The sequence below is a fragment of the Saccopteryx bilineata genome, chromosome 5, assembly GCF_036850765.1.
Source record: "Saccopteryx bilineata isolate mSacBil1 chromosome 5, mSacBil1_pri_phased_curated, whole genome shotgun sequence".
Taxonomy (NCBI): domain Eukaryota; kingdom Metazoa; phylum Chordata; class Mammalia; order Chiroptera; family Emballonuridae; genus Saccopteryx; species Saccopteryx bilineata.
Window position 1 is genome coordinate 69,314,321 of NC_089494.1, and position 27,105 is coordinate 69,341,425.

At 37.3% G+C, this 27,105-nt stretch overlaps 1 protein-coding gene across 3 annotated transcripts in view; it reads right to left on the bottom strand.

Annotated features, from left to right (window-relative positions):
- Nucleotides 1-24,723, bottom strand: part of B3GALT1 (beta-1,3-galactosyltransferase 1) — a 602,130-nt gene extending 577,407 nt beyond the window's left edge. For 2 of the 3 annotated variants that reach the window (XM_066281119.1, XM_066281115.1), the window contains exon 1: nucleotides 24,434-24,723. The gene's annotated coding sequence lies outside the window, so the exon portion shown is untranslated. Of the gene's footprint in view, nucleotides 1-24,335 lie in introns of all 3 variants that reach the window. The other variant, XM_066281117.1, reaches the window with a different exon arrangement.
- Between the last annotated feature and the right edge of the window lie 2,382 nt (nucleotides 24,724-27,105).

Below are 27,105 nucleotides of genomic sequence, written 5' to 3' on the forward strand. Positions count from 1 at the left end.
ATTGAGTATAATGTTGGCTGTAGATTTGTTAGATATGCCCTTTACTGTGTTGAGGTATGTTCCCTCTATTTCCACTTTGCTGAGAGTTTTTATAATTAATGGACACTAGATTTTATCAAATGCTTTTTCTGCATCTAATGATATAATCATGTGATTTTTATCCTCATTTTGTTTACGTGGTGTTTCCGCCTTACTCATTTATGAATATTGTATCAACCTTGCATCCCAGGAATAAATACCACTTGATCATGGTGTATGACCTTTTTAATGTATTGCTGCATCTGGTTTGCTAGTATTTTGATAAGTGTTTTTATATAAGGTATATTGACCTATAATTTTCATTCTTTGTAGTGTCTTTGGTTTGGAATTAGAATAATGTAGGCCTCATAAAATAAGTTTGGGAGTCTTTCCTCCTTTTAAATTTTTTGGAATACTTTGAGAAGAATAGGTGTTAGTTCTCTGAATGTGTGGTAAAATTCTCCTATGAAGCCATCTGGTCAAGAACTTTAGTTCTGAGATAGTTGTTTGATTATTACTTCAATTTCACTAGTTGTAATCTGTCTATTCAGATTTTCTGATTCTTCCTGATTCAGTTTGGAAGACTGCATATTTCTAGAAATTTATCCATTTCAAAGAGATTTCCAATATGCTGGCATAGAGCTGTTTATAATATTTTCTTACAATACCTTGTATTTCTGTGAGCTAATGTTATTTCTCTTTTATTTCTGATTTTATTTATTTGGCTCTTCCTTTTTTTTTTCTCGATACATCTGGTTGAAGATTTGTCAATCTTGTTTATCTTTTTAAAGAATCAGTTCTTGGTTTCATTGATCTTTTGTATTGCTCTTTTTAGACTCTATTTTGTTTATTTCTGCTCTGATCTTTAATATTTCCTTCCTTCTACTCACTTTGGGCTTTGTTGTTCTTTGTCAGGTTCTTGAAATGTCAATTTAGATTGTTTATTTGAGATTTTTCTTGTTTCTTGAAATAAGCCAGTAATGCTATGAATTTCTCACTTAGGACTGCTTTCACTGTGTTCCATAGATTTTGGGTTGTTGTGTTCTTGTTTTCATTTGTTTCAAGGTATCCTTTGATTTCTTCTTTGATCTGGTTGTTAATTCTTTTGTTGTTTAGTAACATGTTATTTTTCCTTCATGTCTTTGTGTGTTTTTCAGGTTTTTTTTTTTCTTCTGATCATAGCATTATGGTCAGAGAGGATGCCTGATATAATTTCAATCTCTTTAAATTTATTGAGCCTTGTTTTGTGTCATAATATGTTGTCTACCCTAGAAAATATTTGTGGGCACTTGAAAAGAGTGCGTATTCTGCTGCTTTGCAGTGAAATGCTCTGACGATATCAATTAAATCCAGCTGATCTAGTGTGTCATTTAAAGCCACTGTTTACTTGTTGATTTTTTCTGGAGAATCAATCCACTGATTTCAATGGGATGTTAATAGATTCCCCTTCTATGTTTGTGTTACTATCTCTCTGTGTCCATCAAGATTTGCTTTATATATTTAGGTGCACCAATATTGAGTGTATAAATATTAATAAGGTTTATATCCTTTTGTTGGATTGCTGTATTTTTTTTTACAGAGACAAAGAGAGAGTCAGAGAGAGGGATAGATAAGGACAGACAGATAGGAACAGAGAGAGATGAGAAGCATCAATCATTAGTATTTCGTTGCGATACCTTAGTTATTCATTGATTGCTTTCTCATATGTGCCTTGACCGTGGGCCTTCAGCAGACCGAGTAACCTCTTGCTCGAGCCCATGACCTTGGGTCCAAGCTGGTGAGCTTTGCTCAAGCCAGATGAGCCTGCACTCAAGCTGGCGACCTTGGGGTCTCAAACCTGGGCCCTTCGCATCCCAGTCTGACGTTCTATCCACTGCGCCACCGCCTGGTCAGGCAGATTGCTGTATTTTTCATTATCATTTCACTTTGTCATATGAAAGTATTGCTTCTCTAGTTTCCTTTTTTCCTTTCTATTTGCATGGAAAAACCTTTTCCATTCCTTTACTTATAGTCTGTTTTATGTTTCATTCTGAGGTGGGCCGTTTACAGATAGCATATATATGAACCTTGTTATTTATTCATTCAACTACACTACAACTTTTGATTGGAGCACTTAAGCCATTTACATTTAAAGTGATTACTGACAGGTACATATTTATTGCCATTTTATTTTATTTTATTTTTTTATTGCACTTCACTTTATTGTACTTCTCACAGATGCTGCATTTTATATATATATAAATTGAAGGCAAGACCACCCACAAGCAAAAATATCACAATGTGCTTTATTGTGATCCTCCCTTTATTGTGGTGATCTGGAACCAAACCCACACCGTCTCCAAGAAACGCCTTACCTGTAGTCAATGATGAGACTCTATGTGTTGTATTTGTAAGTTCTGAATTTAATATAATCAGACCTATCATTTTTATGTGCTTCAGAAGACCAATGAACCTGTGTTTCAAAATCAGCTTCTTGGCAGAGGCAGATTTAACAGCAGGCACACCGGGCCCACGCCCTGGGCCCCAAACTTCTGAAGGGTCTGCAAAACTCCAAAATTACACTTTTTTCTAATGACACCAAATTTGGTTTCGTGTGTGCAATTTTAACATTAATAGTACATAATATTTTTTATTTATTTAAAAATATGTTTAACATGTATTTTTATTTTCCCTGTCTCTCTTTTTTTTAAGGGGTCTAATATTTTCTTCTGTGCCTAGGACCTCAACCAACCTTAATCCTACTCTGCTCCTTGGGTATTAAAGTTGAAAAAAAGGACAGTGGTTTAGGAAATGGAGTTGAGAGCTGGATAGAAAAGACAAATTGTGATGCAAACATTAATATAGAGGCCCTGGCCGGTTGGCTCAGCAGTAGAGCGTCAGCCTGGCGTGCGGTGACCCAGGTTCAATTCCCGGCCAGGGCACATAGGAGAAGCGCCCATTTGCTTCTCCACCCCCACCCCCCTCCTTCCTCTCTGTCTCTCTCTTCCCTTCCCGCAGCCAAGGCTCCATTGGAGCAAAGATGGCCTGGGCGCTGGGGATGGCTCCTTGGCCTATGCCCCAGGCGCTAGAGTGGCTCTGGTCGCAACAGAGCGACGCCCCAGAGGGGCAGAGCATTGCCCCCTGGTGGGCAGAGCGTTGCCCCTGGTGGGCGTGCCAGGTGGATCCCGGTCGGGCGCATGTGGGAGTCTGTCTGACTGTCTCTCCCCATTTCCAGCTTCAGAAAAAAACAAAAACAAAACAAAAAAAAAACATTAATAGAGAATTGGTTATGATTCAGAAAGAATTTGCATGCAAGGTTATGAAAGAGCTGTTTATCTTATATAAATGTGTTTCTGAATTGGACAGTGGATCCGAGCAAGGTTAACACAGCCCTCTGTAAGTGACTGACTGTGGCCACAGATTCAGTTGGATGGTCTACAATAAGCAAGTCACAAACATGGGAAACCACAGAAGGAACTTGGCCAAGGAGTGGTTTGAGAAACAGACATCATCACTACTTTGACAAGTTATTCAAATGAGTAATTATGATGATGGTGGCAATTGATAAATCACATTAGCTACTATTGGGAAATTATCTTTAAGCTGATAGCACTATAGTAAATACATACTATATTTTTTAAATTTTTATTTATTCATTTTAGAAAGGAGAGAAAGAGGGAGAGAGAGAGAGAGGAGAGAGACAGAGAGAGAAGGGGGGAGGAGCAGGAAGCATCAACTCCCATATGTGCCTTGACCTTGACCTTGACCAGGCAAGCCCAGAGTTTCGAACTGGCGACCTCAGCATTTCCAGGTCGACACTTTATCCACTGTATTTATTGCCATTTTATTCTTTTAACTATGTTTCTCTGTTTTGCTTTTTTTTCCCATTTTTCTTCTTAAAGCAGACACTTTAACATTTCCTGTAACACTGGTTTGGTGGCAACAAACTCCTTCAGCTTTTACTTGTGTGAGAAGCTGTTTACTTTTTCTTCAATATTAAATGACAGCCTTGCTGAATAAAGTAGTCTTGGTTGTAGGTCTTTGCTTTTCATCACTTCTAATATTTCACGCCAATCCCTTCTGGCTTGAAATGTTTCTATTGAGAAATCAGCTGAGAGATTTATGTGCACTCCCTTGTAGGTAAATGTCTTTCTCTTGCTTTTAAAATTCTCTTTTTGTCTTTAAAATTGACCGTTTTAACTATGATGTGTCTTGGTATGGGCTTCATTGCATTCCTCTTACTGGGACTCTCTGAGCTTCCTGAATTTGTGTATCATTTTCCTTTACCAAGTTAGTTAAGTTTTCAGTTAATATTTCTTTAAATAGGTTCTCAATCCTTGCTCATGCTCTTCCCCTCTGGTACCCCTATGATGTAGACATTGGTATACATCATGTTCCCCAAAGATCCCTTAAACTATCCTCATTTCTTTTTAATTCTTTTTCTTTTCTTTCTACTGCTCTGATTTTTCTACCTTGTCTTTTGCTTCATCCAACCTACTGTCTATTCCTTCTACTGTATTCTTCATTGCACATATTATATTCTTCATTTCTGATTCATCTTATTATTGATTTTAGAGAGAGAAGAAAGGGGAGAAAAAGAGAGAAAGAAACATCAATATGTTTTTCCACTTATTTATTTATACATTGGTTGATTCTTATATGTGCCCTGATAGGAGTTGGACCTAAAACCTTAGCGTATCAGGGTGATACTCTAACCAATTGAATTATCCAGCCAGAGCCTGACTGCTTCTTTTGCTTTATGGTTTCTATGTCCTTTTCATGTTGTTGTAGTTCTTACTAAGTTCCTTGAGCATCTTTATAACCACTTTTTTGAACTCTCTATCTGGTAAGTAGCTTGCCTCCATTTCAATTACCTTTTTTTCCTAGAGATTTTTACTGTTATTTTATTTGGGACATGTTTCTTTGTCCTCCCATTTTGGTTGCCTCTTTGTGTTTGTTTCCATGTGTAAGGTAAATCTGCTATGAGTCCCAGTCTTGGTAGAGTGGCCTTATATAGTAGGTATTCTGTGAGACCCTGTGGGGCAGTCTCCTCAATTACTTGTGCAGTCTGCTCCAGGAATGAGCCTTGTGTGAGTTACATGTGCCGTTCTGTTGTAATTGAGTCTTGACTGCTATTGGCCCAAGGTTGGTCATGTGTAGTGTTAACCCTTAGGCTGGCCAACTGTGAGAATTAACCCTGACCACAGTGTATGAGCTGATGTGCAGGTTGTGACCACACAGAGAGAAATTTGCATCAGCAGGGTATAGTGCCTTTCGAGATCTTCCTTTGGATATACCATGGGTGAAGCTAATCCGATCCTGCTCTGATGTTGTCTGAATCTGGACACTGGGTGGGTCTAATGGATCCCTATGAAGTGGAGGTGCCAGTAAGGCTTGAGGGAAGGTGGTGGGGGTGGAAATGGCCCATGCTCCAGAGTCACACACTATGTCAGTCCTGGATTCTGTCCAAACCTTGGAAGGATAGAGCCACCAAATCTCTCATGATGGGGAGGCAGCAGTCAGGTTCATGGGAAAGTGGGGGCAATGGCCCTATTACTGAATCCAAACAACTCATTCACTGGTACCTCCTGAGTCCACCCAGACCTCTACACCCTCATTCCGGTAGCTGACTCCACAGCAGGGAGCAAGCTCTTCAGAGTTGGACGACAGGGAGTCCAGAGGATAGGACTATTGCATTCCCCAGAAACATGTAATAAGGAAAGCTGAGCTCCACCCAAGAAAAATGGCATCTGCAGTATGGGAGAATGACTCAGCACAGCAGATACCAGGAGCTGTCCCCTCAGCTCTCACCCCAGAGCCACAAATCCCAGACTCTCCTCATACACTCTGGTCCACTCTGCTCTCTCTTAGCCAGAGCCCATAGGTGAGCGGCTATGAATAATATTTTGTATGCTGGCTCTTTAAAAGTGTACCTGTGTCCCTACCAGACTCCTCTCTCTCCCTGGCCAAGTCCCTGTTGATTTTCATAGCCAGATATTATGTGGCCACCGCTTCCTAGCTCTCGTGCTCTTGGCTAGAAAGCCTGCTGTGGGGTTTAAGCCCCATGTTCCTCAGGGGGAGCCCCCTGCAGGTGAGAAATCCCCCTGGAATCTCAGATATCACATGTGGGGGTGGGTCCAGCCCTTTCACATGTCAGCACTTTCTACCCGTCTCAATGTGGCTTCTTTCATAAATCCTTGGTTATAAAATTTCTCTTCAGCTAATCTTCAAATAGTTATTCAGACTGATTGCTCTACATTTTAGTTATAATTCCAGTTTGGTCCTTGGAGGAGGTGAGTGTAACATCCACCTACCCCATCACTATCCTGGATCTTTCCTTCACTTGTTCTCCATTTTTTAAATTGAATAATCTCGTTAAGCTTTATCTGTTGTTTCCTGATAATTAAATTGCACATTCTCAACCATAATACTACGTAAGTGATATTGTCTTCCTCTCAGGGCATCGTGTCTAGAGGTATATAATGACTATCTGCCTTTCCCTGACAATGTTAATGTTGATCACTTGGACAATGTATGTCTGGTTTGAATGTTTCCTGGATATCACAAATGAAAAATTATTTGTGAAAGCATTTCAAACCTAAGATGATGCATTTGTACCCAGAAAAGCTTTTTATTTTCTTCTTTCAGGCACTTGAGGTACTAGCTGGCTTTAACTACCTTGATCCAATTTCTAAGCTTGTGATTTTCCCAGCTGCCCATGTGCCACTAAGGTGGGATGCAAGTCCATGTAAAGACTAGTTTTCATCTAACAAACTTACACTAAAGTGCAGCTGTTTAGAAGGAGGATGGTTAGCCAGTGAATGCCCTATGAAGTTCCTGGTTTCCACCCAGACATCCAAGACCACCAAAAGTACAACTCAGTCTCTCAGTTGTTTCTTCTTGACAATAAAAATATCCTTAAATGCTGGACTTAACTTCTATGAGTTTTGTTATTTCCCAGATTTCAGCATTATAATTCTTCACGAGCCTTGTTGCTTCTAAGAAAGTTTTATTTTCCTTTAAATTCCATATGACTTTTCTTGTTGCTCTTGGTGGAAAGCATGATTCAAATCAATGTGTGTATCATTATTGGAAGCAATATTTAACAGAAGATGAGCATTCATTGTTAGGTAATGGCCACTGAGCAATTTCTGTATTCATCCAAATGACTCTAAAAACCTTTTTAGAGTCATACTTCAGACTCTAAAAACCTTTTCTCACATAAGTTAACCCAAAATAGAGTGGCAGCTTCCAAGAAATCCAGAAAGCCTGAAATTTATACATATTTCAAGCAAGTCAATTGAAGTGGACATAATTTCTTTTTTACTCCCCATTAACTTTCCTCAAGGTCATGATCAGCCCTTATATAGATTTCCAGAAAAGAAATGTATAGACATGTGAGTCAGCACTCTCATACTCCTGGTCACATTGATTAGGTTACATGACTCAAACTGTGACCTTTCCCAGAGTTATCAGCAAAGAACTTCACTCATTTTCTGGCATCTTTAATTTGGAAACTGCCTGTTTGAAAGGTAGTGTGAGAGGAAGGGTAAGATGAAAGAAATAGAGAAAAATTCCCTGAGAATGAAGCTAGCCAGAATACAAAGACACAGGGTTAGAGAATATCCTCATGTCATTCTGACATGTTTGATCTTGATATACCTGAATTTACCCCCTGGATCACTCAACTCTCCTAAGCGATTTTGAAGTGGGTTTCTGTCTCTTGCAACTCAAGAGTCTGAAATAATTCAAAAGTTTTAAAATCTACATACACAATAAAATTCTGTGTATTACTAGAGTAACTCTTCTTCCAATACTTGTAGGTCAGTGAGCAATAACCAACTGAGATAAAGAAAGCATATAAAATGAGAATACTGTAATAGGAACTAAATCTAAAACAGAGAGATGATGGAAATGCTAATGACCACATCTCATTTTCATGTAGTCAGTTCTTTTAGTGTTTTTATTATTGAAAAGTTGCCTTAGGACAAAGGAAATGCATATACATGGTAAGTGTACAATGCTGCTTCTAAAGGAGTTCATAGAACCTTAGTTTCTTCCATTATACTTATTTAACATGTAGAATCAAAAGTGAGAGAGATCTTTGAACATGATAAATCATTTTTAGAAGTGCTTGAACACAGCTGAGGAAGTTCTGTCCCATGCCTCCAAGGTCACCATGATCTCTCACCTGGTTCTCTGAAATAATCACTATCTTATTTCCTAGCAGTCTCTTTGTTCCTATTGATGGCAACCAGAACACACATCACCCACCTTCCCAATCAAAACCAGTCAAACCTTGACTTCAAAAAAACTCATTTATAATGAGTTCTACAGCCTAAAAAGGGCTTATTTGTGGGCCCTGGCTACCTCTCTAACTTCATCCCTTCTTTTTCACTCCTTCCTTCCAGTAGCGCTGAGTTGTCTGAAGGGTCTCAGACACACTAGGTTCTTTCCTTCTGGAGCACCTCTGACTGGAGTTTTCTTCCCCAGAGTCACATGGTGTGGTCCTTAATTCAGGTCTTTGCTCAAATATCACATCTTCGGAAAAAACTTTCTTAACCACCCTACCTGAAATATACAGACCACCCTTCCACCAGTCTTCATGTCCTTCCTCTGCCTGGTTTGTATTCATAGCACTCACACTACCTTGCACATGTTATTTATCTGTTGTTGCTTGTCTCTCCCTCTCTTATTTCCTTTACCATTCCTTCTTTTCTACTGTTCCTACTGCTCCCTCTCTCCCCTTTCTGTACTCCTACCCCTACTAAAATATAAGTTCCATGAGAAAGGGGGCTTTACTTTACTCACTGCTGTATTCCAAATGCCTAAAACAGTACCGGGCATGTATAATATATCATAGGCACTAAAATTATAGTTGAATAGATAATTGTAATTGAGGCTAAATATTTTTCTAATTATTTTCTTCTAAGCTAGACCAAAAGAAAAGGATAAACACTAATAAAAGGATGATATTGACTCACAAATGCAAATATAAGTTGCTTAGTGGAAATGTGTTCCATTGAAAAAGTTAACTCATAAACAATATTGTACATTGCTATAACAGTTTGCTTTTCATAGCTACCCAGAAAATCTTTTATATATTGTTTGCTGTTTTAGTGGTATGTACATAATATTTTTGTGAAAGATAATATGTATTGCATACATACAATATCCAAATATTCATTTATCCTGTTGGTTACTACTTGAGTTGCAGTTTTTGACTATTTTAGACATCATTTGCTATAAAACAAAATCTGAATAAAACATGTAAGAACTTTCTAAATACTTTTTCTATTTGTGGAATACCTTTTTGAAAATTTTAAAATAAAATATATTAACTTTGCAAAATATGTATTTTCTAATTAAATACTTCAAAATTATCAACTTAAACTTGTTACCAATTATTATTTCATCCTTCATTGTTAATAAATTCGGGATCCAAGAATTAAAATATGATTTGACGGACATAATAGAAAGAGATTAAATATTTTCTAAATCTTTGGATGACAGAAATCAGGAAATGGGCTCAATATTTTTAAGAGATAGATCAATGTAGCTATGGATTCTGATTAGGTCATATAATCATGCACTCAACATACAGTAGTTCAGCCATACACAAAAAAATGATCATGAATATAAAGTAATACCAAAGAAGTGGGTATATAATTTTAAGGTACATAAACTGTAAATTTTCATCTTTTCTGTGTTCATGTATTATCTATTTCTTCATTCTCAGATATTCTGAAATCTTGCTATTTATTTGGGATTCTACAGTATGTTAAGTTTTGAACTAACACTAAGTATATAAAAAGTAACTGAAAAGAAAACCAGCAAAGGAAAGAAAAGGTGAGTAATAATGATTAATGTCAAATCTATTGTGCTCTGGAACATCGAGCTTCAAATATAGGCCATGTTACATTTAATAGTCTTTTTCAATCTTAAGCTATACGAATTCTGTTTCTTAAAATACAACATTAATATAGTTAGTAAAAAAATAAATAAATCTGACTGTAATTCATAGTCTCTTGGATGTTAAGCCAAGTCCTGCTTGGTAAATCACTTTTGCAACTGGTAAAGTTATAGAAACAAATATAACAATGATACGACTTTAAAATATCTAGAAAACAAGGCTTCAGGTTTAAGTACCCAGTTCAAACAGGAGTTACTCGCTGAGTTTCTGAATACTGAAGTCATTGCTTTAGGTAGTTTTTGTTATTGTTCAGGACTTTATATAAATGATAATGATCAGCCATCATGAATATCTGTTATGCCACTGATGGCAGGCATATTATGGTTCTTACATCTTATCAGAATTAAAGGGGAAAATTAAGTACAGGATGTTAATTGCCCATCACCAACTAAAAAAATAGAAATAATTCATCACCTTAAAGTGAGCCATAAAGAAATTTAATATTAGAAATGTATTCAATTCCTTACTCTCATCCCCCACCCACAGAAAAGCTTTGGTTAGCAGCCAAACCTCTTAATTTCATTTTAACTAGACTACATAGAGAGAATCTTACTGGAGGTTTTTTCAAATTTGATTTTAAAATACCACTTATTTCCTAATTTTAAATGGAAATCAGAAATAATGAAACAATATAGTAAACTCTATGACAGAGTAAAAATATAGACAGAAATTTAGCCAAAGACTGAGAATATGTGGCTATTTTTCAAGTTATTAGATTACTCTAGGTCCATTCACTTGAAATTTTCTTTCTATTGATATAGAATACATATATACACACACACACACACACACACACACATACATATATGTATGTGTGTGTGTGTATTTAAAATTTCACCTCCTTTGCTAGGTTAGTTCAGCAGAAAAGGGAAGAGTTGAAAATTCAATCACTGTACACCAAATAAACAAAAAGTACTTCACATTTTGTTTAAGGTGTTAAAGTCTTGATTCCATCACAAACTCATTTTTTAATAATTTTTTATTTATGGGGGAGGGTAAGGGAGGGCAGAGGAGAGGAGAGGAGAGGAGAGGAGAGGAGAGGAGAGGAGAGGAGAGGAGAGGAGAGGAGAGAAGGAGAGAAGGAGAGAAGGAGAGAAGGAGAGAAGGAAAGAAGGAGAAAGCATCAACTCATAGCAGTTGCTTCCCATATCTGCCTTGACCAGGCAAGCCCATGGATTTGAAACAGCAACCACAGTGTTCCCGGTCAATGCTTTATCACTGCGCCACCACCAGTCAGGCACAAACCCATTTTTGAAACTTGGAAACATTACTTAACATATATCATGTTCTCAGTTTCAATGTTCATAAAATGGAGACATTAATGACAGCTACCTCATACGATTTTGCTATGTATTAAATCATACAATTCTTCATAAAATGATTATCAATTTTTTATCTAACTATCCCCAAATTACTTGCTGTTATTATTATCAATTTAAAGTTTAATGAGATAGGAACTATTGTCCCATTTATTAAACTTATATTTTAACTTCATTCAAATTTTGTTATGTCAAAACTTGCTCCTAATCATGAACTGAACATTTAACTAAAAATGCAATTTTAAAGGCATATGTTTTTGAAGAGTGAGAGGCCGTTGAAGGTCTTTTTAATGAAGATACCCACAAAATTTTCAACTATCATCTTGTGTTTATGGCAACTTCGGAATAACTGGTGAAATATCTGAGTTCGACTAGAAAAAAAAATAAGGAAAGGCATGATTCTAGCAGGGACAGATCTAAAGCTTACAGTGGAGAGAGTAAGAGAAATTTTAGCACTACACACAAAAAACAGATAGACTCTTTAAGACTCAGTTTCAGATGGTAGTCCTGGCAGATCATGGACAGGGCATTGTCTGAAACAAGTCCTTCAAACAGCTAGGTACACCCCTGCCTCCACGGTGACCCAGAATGATGCTACCTAATCACTGATGCACTGTCTCAGAAAATAACATCTTTTATAATGGAGATATTCATCAATTAAGTTCACCTGACTGGAAAGATAAACAGATAATACCTGTAAAACAATATTTCAAACATGAGATGACATTCTCCTTGTTGCAGTCTCTTTCAAATTAACATGAACTTAGTATTTTGAAAACAAAGTGACAATCAACTAGGAAAAGATAAGAAGATAGTCTATGATATGAAACATATTTCAATAAAGAGAGATAATGCCACTGCACTCATTTTCCAAAGAATTAGTGAGGAAAACATACACCTCACATTGTTCTTTCCTTCTTCACCTCACATTAACAAATGAACTCATATGTTAAAAATAAAAAAACAAACATGTATTTTTCACATTGTATTTGGTTATTTGCTTTTTCTTAAGGATTAACAACTCTTATGCGCAATCTCATCTAGTGTCTATTCCATGGGTTATTTTATATTATGATGTTTTGTCATGTTACTTTTTCTGATTATATTTTGATAAAATATGTAGAATTTAATAAAGAATTAGGAGGCAGATTGAATGTGCTTTTGAGATAGAGAAAGATCAGCATGATAAGAGGTTAGTGAGTACAGGGGACAGTGTTAAGAGATTAAGTCAGAGAAGCAGGCAAGAGGCAAGTTCAGAACAGTTCAAGATATTATAATTTGTTCTTCCAAAAGAGAAAGAATATCTATCACAAGGAATAAGAGTAAAAGAAAGTTCAGTGATTAAGATGTTTTACTATATCGAAGAGAGTGAGAGAACACTTTTGAAGACAATGTGCAATGCATTGCAAACTCTAGGATGAACTCACCTGTATAAAAAAGACGGAAACCTCACATCATTAAATAGTAGTCAAGGCATTAGAAGCATCAAAAGCTATTATATTTGGTCCAAAATATTAAAGATAAAAAGAAAATAATCTAGTGTTTTTTAAATTGATTTTAGTGAGAAGAGAAAGGGAAGAAAGGGGTGAGGAGGGAAAGAGGAGAAGGAGGAGAGAGAGAGAGAGAGAGAGAGAGAGAGAGAGAGAGAGAGAGAGATAGATAGGAACATCGATCTGTTCTTGTAAGTGCCCTGATAGGGGATCAAACAAGCAACCTCTGCACTTCGAGACAATACTCTGACTAACCGGTTTTTAATTTTAAAAATTTGAAATGTCATAACACACTCCTGAAAACTAGAAATAAAAAGATAAGGAAGGAATCCCCTATTTTCTCACCATTTTATAGCACATTAATTTCTGTGTTCATATGTGTAGGTTTAGCCTAGCTAAAATACTTGTACATAATTTTGTATATTTTCCCCAAGACATTATAGCTTATGTATTTTAATTTTTATTGTTATCATCATATTTACTTTTAATGACTGTATATTATCCTCAAATGTATGGACCTAAGAGTATTATTGAACATTTGAGTTACTTCTGATTTTTTATTACACATATAACATCCATTAATATCTTTAAACATACAATCTTTCTTATATTTTGTACTATTTCCTTAAGATACATTCCCAAAGGAAATACTAACGAATCAGACAGTATGAATATTTTTATAGTTTTTCTTTCCTATATATCGCTAAATTGCTTTTTTAAAGGGCTGTGCCAATTTTAATTGTGATGAACAATTTCTGAAAGCTCCAGATTCACTACATCTTTTCCAGTGTGTAACATGATTATTTTTAATACTGTCATTTAGTAGATGAATAACAAGTCCTTATATTGTTCATATTATTTTTTTAGACCAGAGAATAGGAATGGAGAATGTCTGAAAGAAACAATTTGACAAATGTTTATAATTTAGTGGCTATCGTTGTGGTCAACATGGTTAAGTAGATGCTGGAAGATCACCAAATTGAGTTCACAATAAATTGCATATACACAAAGCATCCTGATAGATAAGTATAAACCCGGGCAGAAGTCTCTAGGGAAATGTCACAAATCCAAGCCTGATCCAGCCTGACCAGTACAACTCAGCACTATTAATCATGCAAATGAAGACAAGAAAAGCAAGATACTCAAATGTGAAAATAAACAAATATACACGCCATTTCAAAGTAATCCAGCAACTTTTACTACTTCTAGGTCCCTCAGACTCTTACACACATGAAACAATGTGTACAAGAATATTCACCACAACTTTAGTTGTATTAGCCAAAAGAATTGAAAAAGTATATAACTGTTCATCAGAAAGGGGCTGTCAAATAATAACTTAGGGTACTTTCAACAAATGTAATACCACGAAGTTGTAAAAATGAATGAGGACAATCTTTCTGTATCAATTTTGACAGTCTTCCAAGATTGTTGAGTTTTAAAAGGAGTAAGAAAAGAAAAGCATGTATATAAAATGTTACTATTTGTATAAAAACTGGAGAAAAAAAGTTTGAAAGTTTACTGCTTTGACTAGCTGCCAGATTGCACATCCCCAAGAGGTACAAGTAGGCAATGTCTTTTCCAGGGAACCAATGATCAACCAATTTTCTTTGTCCTCTTCTGCTCTTTTCCAATAATTGCATTATTTGTTCAAGTATAATTCATGAAAGCATCAAAATCATCCTGTACAGAGCTTAGCCAATATGCCAAAGTAAACTGCTCTCAGAAATGTGTTACAGTAACAGTACATATATGCATTTAGGAAAATCCTACCCATTCTATATCCAGATTACTCTGTTCTTTGGAAGGAGTTTTTAAGCTGTAAGTATGAACCAAGAGGAAAAAAATATTCAAAACACTCAGCTATATTTGCGTTCTTATTTATATAAAAAATCATGATTTTCTGCTTTATTATAGTCAAATTTAACAGAATCTTAACTATGTTTAATAAATAACTAGGCCAGACTACAGTTTATCTTCTTAAGATATAACAGCTCATGTTATCTCAATTTCATCTTGAACTAATTAAAATTAGCAGGGTAACTATGAGATACTGACATAAATCAATATATGTAATTATTTTTATTATTTTTCTAACCTACAATGCCAATAATAATCCTTTAGTTGAACCATAAAATTGCAAATACATTTTAAATTCTATCACATTGAGATGAAGATTTAAAAAGCAAAGTCCAAAATGACTCCTGAAAAGTATTCCAAGTAGGAAACTGGACAATTTTGCTTGACATATAGTATCTTATCATGGAAAAAGGAATATTGTATAATTAGCTCCTCTTCTTCCAAAATTAAGTGTATCAGTCCAATACAGTTGTCTGTGTGCCAAAGGCACTATCATGTCTCCAATTATTCTTCTGTTTGCTTTAGTATAGAATTTTATATGACTAGTAGTCCTGTTCCTAACAAAACCTATTTTATATACTTAAAAAATAAAATCTCCATAATGCCACTATCTCCCCCAAAATGTTAATATTTTATCAAAGCCTTTTGTATATGCGAATGTAAGTTCCCCCTTCATATTAAATCTTGTGTTCTACTTTATTCACTATTATTTCATCAGCAGTTTCCAGTGTTATTACCAATCTTTCCAAATCACGGTTTTATGATATATATCATAATATAATTATTTCCATATTATTGCCAAATAGATTATTTTTACTATCAAACTACTATGAGTGACATTTTAATAAAAATGAGTGCCTCTTTGATTAATTATATGGCATCAACTTCTAGAACGAGGACTACTGAAACAAAGGGAGCATTTCTAAAGCTTTTGATACAGTAGATATATACTGTTTTCACCTGTCCAGTATCCATTTTCCCTTCTGCTGATAACAGTCCCTCTGATTTTCCTTTGACTATGATCTTGGTAGGAGGGGAGGTAAAGGTACCCCAGCAATCCACTTCCTGAAAGCAGAAGCATGAAGCTGTCTAGGTCAGTCATACTTTTCATTCTATTAGAAATTTGGGTCTGGAACAAACTGATGCATGGACAGAAAAGGACCAATGCTGATTCATCCCAGTGATAGTTCTCAGCAACGACTTCATCAGTTCCTCCCATGATCTCTGCAGCTATCCTGTTTCCTCTCCTTTTCTTTTGATTCTGTAAGCTGCAAATGCCTTCCTTTTTGTTGTGGGTCTTATTTTTTAAGTTAGTGATAGTTAATTTCTATAGTGTGCAACAGAAGAATTCTGTCAACACCAATGAATAGCCATACCAGAAGCTTAGAAGAATCTGCAGTCCATGCCATCTTCATCACCTCCATCAGTTTTGTAAATGAATCAACCTTTACTTATAATCTTTACTAATAGTTATTTAAAAAATCTTCCTTGCTCTTTATTATTAATTTAAAAATTTAGATGCTTTGGACTTACACAGTTCTGGTTATTATAGATTATCCATTTATTAGTCTCTTTTTTCTGTTGGTATACTTATAACTTTCTAGTAGCTAAATAATGTGTATGGCATCTCAATTATGTTCAAGGAACTAGGGATAAAATGATAAATATTGGTTTCTCTCTTCAAGAAGCTTCAGTCCAGTGGAAGGATGAAAACATATCACAGTATCTTGAGATAAGTCCTTAATAGGAGGAAACACTGAAAGGTTTTGTAAGGGAGAGTAATAAACTAACTTTTAATTTCTGTTGAAATTATTTCCATAATTTACTTTTGGAATTTTTTTACTTTAGATTGTTAGTTTTATGTAAAATTTTTATATTTGTTCCAGTATGTTTGTGTTTATACAGTCTCTGTTTACTTCTAACTTGATTTAGTTTCTTATGTCAATTCTTTGCTTCATCTGACATTTTTTTAGGAAAGCAACATGAGATAGAGTGTGCACATTTTTCACAAATAATTACTGAATTTTCCCAGAACCATGTATCATTTTTAAATAATTCTCCCACAGATTTGTGATTATTGTATATTAAGCTTTATTTTCAAATATCTTAAGAGTTTACAACTGAGGTTTTTTTTACTTTCTTCTGTGTTTGTCTGCATGTTAACATACTCTATTAATTAATACCATTTGTAATATTTTTAAATAGTTGACAATGCAACTCTCTCTCAATATTTTCTTTATTTAAACAAATTTTGCTCATAACCCATTAGCTATTCCATATAAACTCCAGAATCTCTAAATTTTACAACAGTCTCTTTGGAATTTAACTTAGATTATCTATACATATGCATGTATGTATATACATATACATACACGTTCAGTGTTTCTGTTTTGGAAATTTCTCTACCTTTTCATATTTATTGCAAATACCTTTTAGTAAAGGTCTGAGTAATCTCCTCTGACTCTTGGCTTTCTATGACAAAAATTAAGAAGAAAATTTTAGGCATCATTAAAATAACTCTAACATTTAAAATATAAAGTTGAAATATATAATGTACTTATATATGTATTTTAATATTATATATATGTATATATATATCTACAACCATTAGAGAAAGAGAACCACACATACACAGAGAATAAACCAACAAAGAAGGGAAAAAGTGACTATTTTTAGCTGCCTTCAAGATATTTCAGGATCAGCCTGATCAGGCAGTGGTGCAGCGGATGGAGCATCGGCCTAGGACACGATGGACCCAGGTTCAAGACCCTGAGGTCGGCGGCTTGAGCATGGGTTCATCTGGTTTGAGCAAGGCTCACCAGCTTGAACCAAAGTCAGTGGCTCGAGCAAGGGGTCACTCAGTGTGCTGTAGTCCCCTCCCCCAGTCAAGGCACGTATGAGAAAGCAATTAATGAACAACCAAGGTGCCACAAGAAGAATTGATGCTTCTCATCTCTCTCCCTTCCTGTCTGTCCCTCTCTCTGACTCTCTCTGTCAAAAAGAAAAAAGAAAGATATTTCAGGATCAGCCTATTTTGTATTTTAGTCAGCAAGATTAGAAACTGAAGATTATCTTTTACCTCTTTGAATAAAGGGAAGTAGGCCAAAATTATCACTAAAAAAACCTGTATCATTGCATCTAGTATTTGTTGGTTGTTGCTTATTATAAATATAACAGCTCTACTGTGTGAAATTACAATAGATAGCTGTGTTCACTCAGAGAAGTTAGCATGTATTACTTATATTCAAATCATCCAACTCCTCAAAAATTGGAATTCAAGAAACCAGAGAAGCTATCATCATTCTATAGACATACGGTGGGACCTCGCCAGCACTCTGACTGGCACAGACAGGTGCACAATGAAGACATCTATTAGTTCATATGGCCTATTCAAGAAGCCATAGTGAGTCTGTGCTAGTAGCATTTAAATTTACAATTAATTGTATACGACCAACCTCTACCTCTGGCAATTCTTTGATCTCCAGGGCCATGGGGAATCACCCATAAATTTTGTTGTTCAGTGAGGAACTAATTCAGTTCTGATGTTATCTATATATGTTATGAATAATTTCATAGTCAAAACCCAAAAAATATGCTAATTGCAATAACTAATAACCAAGTGCTGCTTATCAGTTATAAACAATCACTTTGATTGCAAATTTATATTTTAGGACAATGAAATGTCCCTACAAACCACTGTGGGGTTGTTTTCTGATGGAATCGAGCAAAAGTTATTTTGTTTTGTTTTGTTTCCTTGAGCAATAAGAGAAAGGTTGTAATTCTTTAAAATCCTCTCCCTATCCATGCAGTTTCCCTCTCCCTGCCTATTTTTTGTTTGGTTTTGGTTTCGCTTTAAGCTAACTTAAAGCTATAGCTCTTAAGTTTTTTAAGCAATTTTTCCTTACTTTGGAATATATGAGAATATAAAAAGCTTTCAAAGAATTTGGGTATTTCCTGGAGTCCTTGAAACTTACCTATTAATCACTTTAAAGCCCATATACCTCTGGAAATCAGAAATGTTTTAGCGATACTAGCAAATATGTAAAAGAAATTCTATATACATTGTAACTGAATTCAATTCAAATAATTTAAATAACAATTACCTCTAGCCTTATAAATCTTAGATGTCATCTCTAAATGCATCCAAATGTATTATTTTCTTGATTTCAACATATTAATACAATGTAATATTATGTCAGATATTATAATAGGTCCACGTAAATTTCTTCTTACATTATTACTTTACGAAATGCATAGCTGTTTCATGGGCAACTGGCTTGGAATTAACTTACACACTAGTAGATAGCAAACACAGTTTCTAGACCTGGTTCTCCTGTCCCCTGACTTTGGATGATTAATATCAACTTCCTCAAATAAAATTCTTCCTTATACAAAGAGGAGGTTAGACAAATGACTAGGGTTCTTCCCAGCTCCAAATATCTGATTCTATTTTGCTCTCATCTAAGAGTTTCATAATCAGCCAGAATTGACTTTGTTTACTAGATATGGCAACAATTGGTTTATTAGCTTTTCAAAAACACTGTTCTAAAGTTTTGCATTTGGGGAGGAGAAAATTCAGGCAGAAAAGGGTTAAGGCTTAAGTGGGTGGTATAGGCATTCTTGAATCTGGGTAAGTAAATACTAAGATGGCATTGTCAGAAGACTTTCCCATCTACTAAAACTGAATTGTAATGCAGAAATCATAAAGATTTTTCTGAAATAATGGAAATCCATTCAGAAATGACTGTAAGTATTATGTGCCCTGCACTAATGTCTTCTCATAAGAGAACTTGTGAATAAGTTGCCATTAATCCATTGTGTGGTATGGCTTCTTGGGGAGTGGAATTTCAGCTTCCCTCAAATCTGAAAATATACTTCACAGACCAATTTCTGAAAGTCAAGCTAGTTTACACACATGGGGGTAAAAAATAGCAATTCTTTTGAGATGTAAGCTAAAGACTCTAAAGAAAATAATGGAATGGAAAGCACAGAAAATGAAACTAGAATTGCACACTGTTTTATGCATAAGAGCATAAAAAAACCTGCAAATGTATCCCAAGATTTTATCCACCATTGGACGGACTGGATAACCAAGTTGCTTTTTAATTAAAGGCAAACTTATTTTGAAATTGTGGGACTGTTTTGGCATTTTTTTTATATAATTTTATTTTTTTAATGGGGCGACATCAATAAATCAGGATACATATATTCAAAGATAACAAGTCCAGGTTATCTTGTCGTTCAATTATGTTGCATACCCATCACCCAAAGTCAGATTGTCCTCTGTCACCTTCTATCTAGTTTTCTTTGTGCCCTTCCCTCTCCCCCTTTCCCTCTCCCTCTCCCCCCTCCCCCCGTAACCACCACACTCTTATCAATGTCTCTTAGTTTCCCTTTTATGTCCCACCTACGTATGGAATAATGCAGTTCCTGGTTTTTTCTGATTTACTTATTTCGCTTCGTATCATGTTATCAAGATCCCACCATTTTGCTGTAAATGATCCGATGTCATCATTTCTTATGGCTGAGTAGTATTTCATAGTGTATATGTGCCACATCTTCTTTATCCAGTCATCTATTGATGGGCTTTTTGGTTGTTTCCATGTCCTGGCCACTGTGAACAATGCTGCAATAGACATGGGGCTGCATGTGTCTTTACGTATCAATGTTTCTGAGTTTTTGGCATTTTTGATTAGAAGATTGTATCAGGAAAACTTTGACCTCAGACCCTGGAGTTTGCACTCAGCTTTCACAGAGGTACATGGCTATGTCACTCGGACCGAGGGGAAGGACGAATGTTTCTCACTGGAAGTATATGTTTAGATCTTTCCTTACTACTTGCAATTCACTCCTCCCCTTTACATAGATTTATCCTTAGATGGACATAAATGCCTTTTAAAATGCTGTTAATTTGAAACAAATATATTGATGTATAAATGTTTCCCACTTTGATTCCTCTGAGAAATATCATGATTTGATTTTAAAGATTGTTTAAAAGGTAATATCCTGTCATTTCATTGCATAATCATCTTTGAATCCATCTCTGGCCTTTAGCCCTCATCATAGGCAATGTTGCTGTTCTGATCTGTAGCTTCAGGACTAACATATATTAGATTATTACCATGATTACTTTCCATTCTTAGATTGAATATATTTGTGTGAGTATGGGTAGGTGGGTATTAATTACAGAGAAAATAATATGTAAAGTGACCATGAGGTGTGGGAAGTAGAAAAAATAGGTTAGTAGGAGATATTCTGTAAGTTCTTTACTTGTTGTGCTTTTTGTTAATTATATTTTACCCCAATAAAATATAAGCTTCATGAGGGCAGTGGTCTTTGTCTGATTGACTCCCTGATATAGGTATAGTGAGTCAATGCAACTAAAATAGCCACTTGCACATAGTAGGAACACAGTGCAATTTGCTCAATTTTACTTGAATAAACCATAATTATTTAGTAGTACATTACTTAAGAAGATGAGAACTTTTCCTTATAAAATACATTCATCATTCAGAATGGTTTGAAAAATTCGTTTCAAATGCAGGGTGGTTTTATATTCCTTCTGAGAGCCTTTCATGTGTGTGTGTGTGTGTGTGTGTGTGTGTGTGTGTGTGTGTGTTGAGAGAGAGAAAAGAGGGGAGGGAGAGAAAAAAGGGGGGAGGGAAAGAAAGAAAGGGGCAGGGAGAAAGGGAAAGAAGTAGGAAATATAAATAAATTTCAGACTTACTGAACTGATTCAAGTTTTTAATTCTCCTAAATATGTTAGTTTTCACACACACACACAAAAAAAATCATCATTAATTAAAGGAAAACAAATTACTACTAAGTAAGATGAAATAAACCTATCTTACCTAACAATATAGAAAGTTTGACCATAATTACCTGACAAATAAATAAATGTTTTATTTAATAAGATCACAGTATTTATTGCATTGCTATTCACAGTAAATGTGATATTTTTACAAAAGTTATGCAGTATTGAAATTAAAATCTGGTATAGGTCAAAAAGTGAATTTAGTGGCCTAGAGTCTTGACAAGTTGACATTTACTTGAGTTACTAAAATCCATCTAGAAAATATGGCAGTTTGAGCTCATGGGCTGCCCTGCAGCAAAACAAGTCAAAACTGAAGTGAATTTGCAGAACTGGCAGAACTTGAATTGCTTTCATAAACCAAGTGGCTAGCACTATTACTACCCTAAGCCTGTGCCCAGCTCACACACTGCATTTTTTTTCTGCTTTCAAACCTACTACTGCTTTCAAACTTACTACTCTATCCTAATATTTACGGTCATTGACACATTTCTCTGCCCTTGATTACATTTTGTTCTGGTGGTTTTAAACATGTATTTAATAATCTGAGAAAATATTTCCCAAAGTAAAAGTCCCCTCTCCAAAAGAGATTTAAAAGAAAGAAAAGGAAAAAAAACAAACCCAACCATCTATAAATGAGTAAAAAGGCTCTGTTTCTGTTTAAAGACTTGTGGCTTACCTCAACACAGAATGCAGTGGATTTACAAGATGTTACTTGATAGCATTATGAAAAAAACCACATTCTTAGCCCAATGGTTAAAATTTTCCTTAGAAGTTCCACTTTTATTATTGACTGTTACTGGTAACTTGGTTTTAATTTAAGCTTATTTTAAAAATTATTAGTTAATAATGCATAACACACTTTAATCTCATATCAACCCATTAGGGAAAGCAGTTTTCTACCATCTCATAGCACTGCATAAGTGGAACACAAGACTAAAATCAACTGCTTAATGTGTTTAATAATCTTAATAAAGTCCTGACAGTTACAATAATTAAACTATTGAAACATTAAAATAATTACCTGGCAGCAGATTTATTTTGTATGAGAATGTATCAAACACCACTTAATTATATCAGAAAACTAGACTTTTAAACCAGATGAGATGATCGCTAAATATATATTATATATATATTATATATATTTGCTTCCAATTTTCTACTAACCCAAATGCAATGTACGAGTGTTCAACTTAAATAGTGCTGAAAATTCCACTTACAGTTCATGAAGTACTGTAAGTGATGAAATAAAATGTGCAACTACCTTCAGACACAAAACTCACAACACTGCTAGTTTACCAAGAAGGTATTCATCCGCTTCTAAATAATTTACATTACTAAACCAGGAGAAAAATGGAAACTTTACAATCTAAAAAACAAAACATAACAAAAAATTGGCTGAAAATGCTGATGTTTTGGACAGCTCCCTTTTGATTTTTTTCCTAGTTATTTCTATTACGCGTCTTTCATTTTTTCGGCTTTACCAAATCAGAAATGAGCTAACCAAAGTGTTGTCTGTGGTTTGGGTTTGGGTTTGAATTTCCTCGTGTTGTGTTTTGGGGCAAAGACTCCTCCTGTGAGAGAGATTAAGAAGCTACATAGCAAGAAGGTGCTTCCTGTACTGAGCCCATTTTTATTTTCCCAAAGATTCTAGCTGCAAGCAGGGAGCTGCCCTCTCAACTCCATGCCCCACTGCAGCCCCACCGCCTCTGTCAAAGACCAGAGCCTCTCTCCCTTTGAGCCAGGGTGGGGGAGTTCCTTAGTGCCCAGGTAGTTCAAGAACTTTCCCAAACACAGACTCCTAAGTAGACAATGGCCACAAATAAAACAATCGCCAAGAGTAAGTTTGTGTGCATCCTGAAGAGAAATTGAGAAGCCACTACACTGAAGTACGGATATTCGGGCATAGCCCGGCCTCACCATCCATTTGTAGCAGCGCATAAAAATCTGCCTTTTGCAGAACGGTAGAACTTCCCATGGCTTACAAAATAAAATAATTTAATATAAAATAGAGACAGTGTAGGCACCGGAGGAAGGTGGTGCGACAACCTGATTACTCTTGGTGGTAACGTGCTCTAGGTCTGGCTGTCCAGACCCCCTCCGGCCGGAACTTTTCTCGGAGGGCGGAGACGCGCGGGGCGTCCCGGGGCACGGCAGGCCAGATCCCAACCGCCGGGAAGTGGCTCCACCTGGACGCGCACGCAAGCCCCGCCCGTCTTCGCAGACACCGGTACCCCACTCCCGCACGGGTCAGGAGTAGCGTCAGCCACCCCTCAAAGCGGTACTCTCTCCATCTCTTCATTCGCTCTCCCGAAAAGTGTAGTGAGCTTTCTAAAAGGGACGTCAGACGCACAAAAAGTCGTCACTCCCCAAGCTTAGTTCCACTCCCTTCTTCATCCCCTTTTTTTTCCAGGGAGGCGGTCCTAGCGGTACTTTCCCTTCCCTTGTTCTCCCTGCCAAAGTCCCCAGCGCGAAGTGGGACTTTGGGGAGCCTCGGCGAACGCGCCTGTCGCCTGGCGCGCTGGATCCACAGCTCCTTCTTTTCATTAAGGCAGTAAAGTTCAATTTGCCCGGCTCGTTAAGAGCCACCGCGGATTTCCCCGTGCGTTGCGTGCGCTCTCCCTCCCGCTGAGCCGAGAGCCTGTTATTCACTCCATCCTAGCCCGGATCCCTGAAGGACGTCGGTTCAGGCGAGAGGGAACCCACCGCGCTCCCTGCAAAGTGCCCCAAACCGCGCGCCCACACACGCATGTACACACACAATGCCAACCCCACGCTACCAAAGTCTGTCAGTCATTAAGAAAGAACGCACGAACAGGAGTGGCACCGGCGCGGACAGCAGTGTAGCCGTGCGTCTGGACTCGCTGCCCGGGTCCCAAATACTGTACCTTTGTCAGGATGCTCCGCGCACAACGAGCCTCCTAACCCGCAAAGGTAAACCCGGTGGTCCCGGGGGCTGCACGGGCGCTGCCGGGCCGGACCTTACCCGCGGGGCGCGTGGTCTCCCGCCGCTCGGCTGGCCCGCGGGCCACAGGGACGCTGCAGCTGGGGTCCCGGAGATGCTGCTGCTCCGTTACCGCTGCCTGGATGCCCGGAGCCAGCATCACTTCTCCGCCGCCTCCGCCTCCTCGTGCTCTGTTCTCTCGGCCGCCCCTCCCCGGCAGCCGCCTGCAGGACCGGCAGCGCGGGCGGCGCGGCGGGGTGGGCAGCGGCGGTGACGGCGCCCGCGCGAGCTCGCCTAGCCGCACCAGCCGGAGCAGCCGCGGCCGCAGCCAGAGCCCCGAGCCCTGCTGCGCTTCCCCGGCAAAGGCTCCGGCCTCGGCGACTGACAACGCCCGGCAGCCAATCGCCGCCTCGCGCCGCGCGGCGGGGGGAGACCAATCAGAGCGGAAGGCCCAAGGTTTTCCTCCGCCTTCGCTCGGCAGGCTTGTTTCCGGGAGAGGCGGCTGCGCTGCTGGGGTTCGGTCTGGGGGAGGCGCGGGGGGAGCGTGGGGCGAGGGACCGTTGGTTCCGGAGCCGTAGGTGCTGCGAGGCGGCCCAGGGCCCCCAGCGTGGGCCTCGGGCGTTTTCAAGTTGCCGGGAGCCCGCGGCGTGGCCAGAAAGGGCGCCGTGCGGTGACGGCCCCTGGAGGCTCGGCCCGGCAGCTCAGCGTCTGGGCATCCCTGCGCAGCGGCCGTGGGACCGGGGCACAAACGACGTGGCTGGAGAGCGAATCCCTGGAGGTGGTCGCCGCCTTGAAGGAACCACGCGAACAGTCGACAGCGCCCCCGTCCTTCTCCCTTTGGCAGCTGAACAGAGTGGTACTTCGGAGCCGCCAAACCACTCCTGATAGTAATCAGGCCAGAAGCGTGCCGAGCTATGGAAGAGGGACGTGGGGACGCGTTTCCAAAGTTGTAGGTTGGGTTGAGTGGACCTTCCTACCTTTCCTCTGAATAAACTCCTCCATCTTCACACACACCCCAACAAAACAAAACGCTTAAAGAAACAACGCAGAAAGAAAGCTTAGGCAACCTACTTGGTTTGCTTTTTCTTTTGCTTTGGAGAATCACTGCTGTATGGTATAATAGGTTATTTTACTTGTTTGGTGTTTGTGTGTTTGTGATTGACTCAAACACCAAAGAAGTGATGTTATTTAGCAAGAAAAGAGAAAGAAACCGACAGTAACAGGCTTTTTTCCTGCCACCATTCTCTTCCTAACACTGTAATGATCTTTTCATGGGAAGCATTTTAAGTCCTTTCAGTGCAAATAAGTCTGAATGTTCCGGAGTTCTAAGTCTATAATTCACGTTGCAGTTAAAAAGTAAACTAACTTTAATAGATGTGGGTATTTACTCAATTGACCTTCTCTTTCTGATGCCGATAGTCATACTTACCTTACAACGTTGTTATTGGAAGGGTCAAAAATCAAGTGTTTAAGTAGGCTACGTAGTTGTTCGACAGTTAGAATTCAGTATGTGTTAGCTCTGCTGCTCCTGTTTCTATTTTTAGCAGTTAAAATTTTATATTTTAACTTCTAAAATTTGAAAGATCCTTTTCTTTTTGAAATAAGTGCTCTTATTTTCATTTATTTTCCTTTAAAGATAACACTATGTATCCTGTGATGCCCTCAAATAAACCCTGCCTAAATTTTATGAGCACTAGAAGGAAGATTCAATTGCAGAATAGAGTATAAAAATGTATGCATATCACCACTATTCCTCCAAAATTTCAAGTGTTCTTCTCCCCTTTAGTCATTTGATCAATCAATTTTGGGTGCTAGACCAACTGTTCTTAAGGAACTAACGGTGCTAAAAAGGAATAATACTAAGATTATTTTTAGGCTAAAATTAGAGATATGTACCATACCACTTTGAATTTTTAATATAGAAAATGTTTTTGTAGTTATTGTTTGTTGTTTTTTAAAAGTTGTTTATTATTTATTTTTTGTTTTTATTATGTAACTTAAAATCAACATCCTCATTAACTACATAAAGTAAACAATGGAGGAATTGAGTTAAATATGGGAGAGAAAGAAAATGAAGTTTTATTCAAACTTCATTGGGTAAAAGGGAGCTGATATTTTCATAAAGTAGAAATATTAAAACAAATCTTTAAACTGGAAAATTTAAATGCAATGACAATTTAGAAATATCTTTGATAAAAGATAAGTTTGGAATCATCTTCAATCAAAAGATGAATCTTGACTAAAGAAAGCATGTAAAATGTGAAAATGTTATCAAACTTTAGAATGTTATAAGCTATTTAAAAACTTTAAAGATATGCATACAAACATATCCACATAATTTTTCTAATCACTCCTACTTGGCCTGCCAAAAATAGTATTTTCCAGTATTTTTTCATGTTATCTGGCATTTTTCAACAGTTAATCCTAAAAATACATGGGTCTTCTGTACCATACTACTTAGCTATTAAGCTAATCAAATGACTATCCTACTGAAGCAAAGAAGTTCAAGTCAACAGCATGCACCCAGGTATAACAGCAATGCCTCATATCACTGGTTGTATGCATAAGCATTTCTGAAAAAAAAAAAAACCCACACAATAAACAATCTACTAATAGAGAAAACCATGAAATATTTAAAATCAATAAAGATGGAAAATTAAGAAAAGCATTTAAAATAACTGAAAAGAGGCCCTGACACCCAATAGCTCATTTGG